Source organism: Pinus tabuliformis, chromosome 4_1 (assembly GCF_031772625.1).
Source record: "Pinus tabuliformis cultivar Carrire ecotype Pingquan chromosome 4_1, CPIR1, whole genome shotgun sequence".
NCBI classification, from domain to species: Eukaryota; Viridiplantae; Streptophyta; class Pinopsida; order Pinales; family Pinaceae; genus Pinus; species Pinus tabuliformis.
The window spans coordinates 241,692,977-241,699,019 of NC_142303.1; the positions used below are offsets into that span (position 1 = coordinate 241,692,977).

At 39.4% G+C, this 6,043-nt stretch overlaps 1 pseudogene; it reads right to left on the reverse strand.

The window, feature by feature from the left end:
• Positions 1–4,171: 4,171 nt before the first annotated feature.
• On the reverse strand, positions 4,172–4,907 carry LOC149175159 (plastidal glycolate/glycerate translocator 1, chloroplastic pseudogene; annotated as a pseudogene).
• Positions 4,908–6,043: the final 1,136 nt, after the last annotated feature.

Consider the following 6,043-nt stretch of genomic DNA (forward strand, 5'->3'; position numbering starts at 1 on the left):
AATGATCCTTCATGTAGATAACGATCCAAACATAGTTTGGAAATAATATGACCAATGAATATAAAGGATGAGTACTTGCAAATTCCATAGTTGAAATATTGTTTTTTAAAGCATTGTCCCATGCTAAAAGAATAATTTTTTAAAATATATTTTATATCCTATGCCTATATTTGAAGCATTATCGAGATAACCAAAATTTACTCTTATTTTAAATCAAAATTTATTCTTATTTTAATCCAAAATTTATTCTTATTTTAATCATTTCCTAGAGAAAATTGGGAAACACAAATAGTGGTAGACTAGCTGAAACACTTCTTGTATTAATCCCTAGCTATCATTACATTCCTTGTTAACATATCTCATCTTTATATTAGACTATCGGTAATTACAACTAACTAACTACCTTAACTACTCAGTTAGTCAACCTGATAGGGAAATCGACTTGACTTGTTAGTTACTTGAATTATATATTTAATAGAGACTCTAGTTAATTATTTTGATTTTAGGATGTACTAAACTTGAACAAACATCCTGTCGACTCTTATGTTGTTCCTTTATACACATGATTACAAATCTTTTATTTGAACTTATTAATCGCTTCATTTGATTAGCAACAATTAAATTCAAGTGTTTTTTGTTTTGATGTGCCCTGACAATAAATTCAACCCATCTTTCTTAAGCTGATATTTATGCTCTCTCCTATAAAATATTGCATCACGATCATAAAGATAAGGACTTCCTATGACAAATCCACATATGTCTACTAGAACCACATCTAATTCCACTTCATCAATGTAATTAGTTGTAATGGAAAACCTTAATGGACACTGTTTGGTGACTTTTATTTGAGTTGATTTATTTAGCCATCCTAATGGGTAAGGTCTTGGATGATTCCGTGTTTCCAAACCCAAATTCTTAACTAAATATTCAGATTTTAGATTGGCCTGTGATCCACTGTCAAACATTGTATCTATCTTTGTGTGCTTAGAAGTTATCCTTGTGTTAAACAATTCAACTCTTTTATCCTCATTTGAAGGATTTATGTTTGATGAAGATGCAATAGTATTCGAACTTGAACTAGTGTCATAATTTTTACCTGTCATAACCATAGTAGTTATCCTCCTTTCATCACTTGAATCTGAACCTAGATCTTGCTGAACTGCTTCAATTGCCTTATTTTCATCCTTCTCCTTAAGGAAATTTTTGAGCTTAAGTTCTGGATGAAGTTTCCAACACTTAGATTCATCATGACCGATTCTCTGTCAATCAGAATAAGTAGGTCTTTCCTTCTGAGCCATCACGGATTTCTTTCTCTTCAAATTTTTCTTCCCTTTACTGTCATTGGAATATTTGATTTCCAACTCTTTGGATGATTGCGATGAAAACTTAAATGGTCTGCCACCTGATTCAATATGTATGGCCTGAACACACACTTCATCAAAATCATCAGGATTAAACATCAATAATAATAATGCTGAAAATATGAATGTAAAATGTCGATGTATTTTAATAAAGTTTGACGTGTATCCAATGAAATACCAAGCACCAATGCTTTCTTTCTGAACTCCTGAGTAAACTCCTGAACACTCTGCCCTTTACCTTGCCTCAATTGTTGCCAATCAATAACATCTTGTTGCATGTATCCTAAAGGATAGAGTTGTTTCCTAAGAGCTTTTAAAAACTTAGACCATGAAGAGATGACTTTTCCTTTACGCTTTACATCTATATGAGTTTTACTTTCCCACCAGATTAAAGTTGTTCCACCCATTCTAAGTGTAGCTAACTGAATTTTCGTTTTATCATCAAAAATGTTCTGAATACGACAATACACTTCTAATTGCTTAATCTAGTTATCTAACTTTTTAGGATTCATTTCGCCATCATAAACAGGTAACTCAAATTTTACATCAAGTTTCAAAAGAGATGTTTTCTTAGGTTTCTTTTCTGTTATAGATTCTGCACTGGAAGAAGAAGATGAAGATGATGATGGAGATGGTGGAGGTGAAGGTGGTTTACATTCCTTGCCTTTACCTTTGTCCTTCTTCAATGTCTTTGAAGAAGAAGTTGCATCTCTCGCCTTCTTGTCTTCGTAGAGTTCTCCCAACATCTGCTGCATAGTCAAGAATGCTTGCTGAAACTATTCATCACTCATCTTAGCTTCAGCGTTTTCACCTGCATCAGATCCTGTCATTGTCGACTTATGAACGACTCATCGCTTTCCAGTCTCTAGATCAAACTACTCAAGGATTCCTTCTCCTCATTGCGACTTTGACTTGGTTAACATTCAATGGAAAATTCTGCAAACAAAACCTGCTCTGGTACCAATTTATATGATCTGAAATGATCATATGTTAAAACTGATGTAGAATTGATTAGCCATTAATGAATTGAATGTTAGCTGAAAGTGTAGAAACCGAGAGAACTGCTTGAGAAGAAAGACTTTACGACAACTGATAAAACATAAGTAAAATGCAAAACAGTAATGAAAACAACAAATACACAGTGATACCAGACAGCAATATTGATTATAGAGTTCGTCCCTGATGGACTATGTCCCCGGGTCCGCTTTCAAGATGGGTGACTGCTTTATTAGGATTGAAACAAAAGTGGTTGATTACACATATATTTGACAAAACTGAATGTGCACGCTGGCACTTCTGGTCACTATCAAAGGATAGCTATTTGAACCAGCTTTCCAACGCCTATCACGGTTCCCAATTCCAACTCTGGATGCTCTTGTTACACTGAAAACAAAAAAAACCTCTAACCTCTAGAATTTGCATACAAAAACCAAAATCACTCTAATATCTTTCTCCATGACAAAAAGGTGATTTTATAGTTTGTTTGGGTTCATTCGAGCTCTCTCAGGCTCAGATAGGCATGAATTTTTTTGTAACATTTAGTGGCTCGGTCTTGTTACAAGAGGACATCTTTCTACCTAGTCACATGGTGGTTATATAGATAAAATAGCACACAACAATATATTCTATTATATTTAATGAGGAAATTTACACACATATTTATACAAGCAATAGTCTCAAGATAGGAATTCTATCTTAGACGTACAGTAGTGTGGTTGAGAGATTCTCTCAACCACACACTAAACTAGGAGAAACTAAATTCCTATTATGTAGGAACAAACTCCTCAAATGGAGAATTACAACCATAGACAAGTAGGAATTAATTATTTCTAACTCCCCCCCTTAATGACTACTTGTCATGATAGTCAAATCCACCACCATCAGGCGAATTGCATGTATAGAACCTCCAAAACACAATCTGCCTCCCTCAGATAGATCCACAACTTCTCCGATCTGCCTCCTCTCGCAAATCGTCAAACGAAGATGAGGATTCCCGCGGATCCCCTTGAAGGTGAATTGGCGTGATCTTTCCATAAAATTTCGCACCAGTCTGGTATTTTGGCGCAGTGGCGCTATTAATGGCCTAACAGTGGTGCTAGTTATCCTGGCGCGACTGTCAGCGCAAAAAGCACGCCAATCCACTTCTACTCAGAAAATTAAAAATCATCTGAGTCTGAGCCAGGTGTTCTGCAGTCCACCTACTCAATTGAGCACAAAACTCTCATGTACACTCAGCCACAAAGGCACCTCAAGCCACAAAGCCGATTCTGCCACAAAGGCACACTGGCCACAAAAGCACTTCAGCCACAAAAACTCTATAGATGGTTTCTGGCTCACCACCTACCCTCACTTTACAGTGACAAAAGATGGTTTCAGGCTGACCATAAACCATGACAAAATGGTTTGAAGATCATCACGAACTTTTAGATGCCTTTAAAACATACATTTCATTCCACATTTTGGAGTTTCTGGGTACATAAAATGACCATTACAACAACTGAACTTGCTTATAACATGTTAGGGAGTCTATTCCACAAACCACACTGAGTTAACAAACATCTATTTTGTTGTCCACCATAAATGTTGTCATTGCTGCTTTGCCTCATTTGTTCGTTGTTCACATATTGGACATCCTTGTATATACAAATAACTTCTTGGAACTCCATGCTTAACCTGTTATTCGTTAGAGTCGCGAATTATAACAAAATAATTTTACCTACATTGAGTTAGCTAGGCTCAATAAGGCTCAATAACTTTAAACATGATTCCAAGAAACTAAATAAAGCATAAATTCTTCAGGTTTAATTTCTCTATCTCTGCCCAGCCGACACTACTAAGCAAACAGTAAGGGACATGATGCTGAACCATGCCACTCTGCCATTGGTTACCTCGCTCACCTCTCGCATCTCTGCCTCCCTGCTTCTCAAGTACACTAAATTCTCATGAATAGCTTCGACTGCTCCTTTGAGTTTTCTCAACTCAAGCTCAACGCCTTCAATTTTCTCCTTCCTTGCAATTGTTGCCCAGTCTCCAACAAGAATTGCGCCAATCTTCATTCTGGAAGAAGCAGGGATTCCCTTCACAGCTAAGGGCAACACTACCAGCGACAGCACGTAGAAGAGCGGAAGCCATCTCTGTATGAACGTTGTTGCCGGCTCAAAAAAGTTCAGTAGAGCCGTTGCCACTACCGGTCTGATGACGTCGAGGATCGACAGCACGGAAAATATGTAGAACATTCCAAACAATGCGCTAGGGAACTTTATCATGGCAGCCGTGAAGACCCTTTTCAAGGCCTTGTCGATGGCCAGAATTATGCCCAACGAAACCACCAAATGCGCCACACGACCCACATTGAGGGAGCCATCCGGGAGGCCTCTGGCGTCCTTTTCAACGGCTTTCACCATTATTATTTCATGACTTCGCCTTGGCCTTTGCCTGCCAAACCCTGTGAACATGAACTTACGCTTACCATTAATTCTGATTGCTGCAGCAACAACTGCCTCTCTTCTCCTCTACGCCCAACAGCTGCAATTGTCATAATTTTTCCTCTGCAAATTCAACCTTGACCTGGGCCAACAGCTGCAGAATTAGTAATGAGAAGAATGAAGTACCAGGGTTGCAGCACAACTGCCCTCCAAACTTCACGCAATTTTAAATCTCAACTCCCTGATCACACACAGTCAGCAATATCCACGCGGCCTCAACCATGCACCAGCACCTCTCACGCCATCCACGCCCTCCGATGCACACTAATCCATGGCATGTAGTGCCTCTGCCTCTTCCTCTGTCTGCAGATCCATGCTTCATTCGCACAGATCACATCTCGATCCCCAAACCGAATTAGAATCTCACCACTGAAACTGGATCTAGATGCAGTCTCCACACATGTGCATAATTTGTCAATGCAGCAAATCTGCAACAAATCTTCCGTGCAGCAGATTCACCCCACAGCAGCCTCCTTCAAATTTCAATGATTTGCAGGAGCCTTCGATCTTCCGTCAGTTTGTACCCATCCTTGTTTTGCAAAGGGAAGAACCACTAATCAGAGGGTCTGAATTGGAAACAATGAAACTCAAATGTTGATAGCAAACAATGATTTTCCACAGTGTTCAACACGATGAACATGGTTACCAGCACAACCGTTCACTCTCCAAATCGAAGCGATGCCTGCAAGAGGTCTGCCACAAGCCTCACCGACGATCGTCCATGAATTGAAGGCCGCAGGTGTTAAATGAGGGATTGATATGAGTCTATCAGTAGTGACTCAAAAAACCCCATTTTCCTGGATAGCCTCAATCAGAGAACATGAAATTCTCTTGCTTCAAGTAGCTGGGCATGACTCCCAGCGACAGTCCTCCACGATGCTAACGATCATCCTGGTCAAATTGACAGTGCTCACTGAAGTGGCCCCTCTTTACAATTCGGTTGAATAGATCGCCATCTGCGCAACGCTACATAACTCCTCAACCAGCTACGGATCTGGACTTTAGATCCCAATCAGCCATCACCGACCCTGGCACACCCAGAACTGCACACATCAAAAATCAATGGCAACTATCACACGCTGCATCTTTCTGGAAGACATCGGTTTGGAAATCGATGCGCAAAAATCATTTTGGTAAGAGGGGCGGCTACCATGTGAGCACCCAGGGCTCCGCCTCTGCCGCAGCCCCTAGTATTTA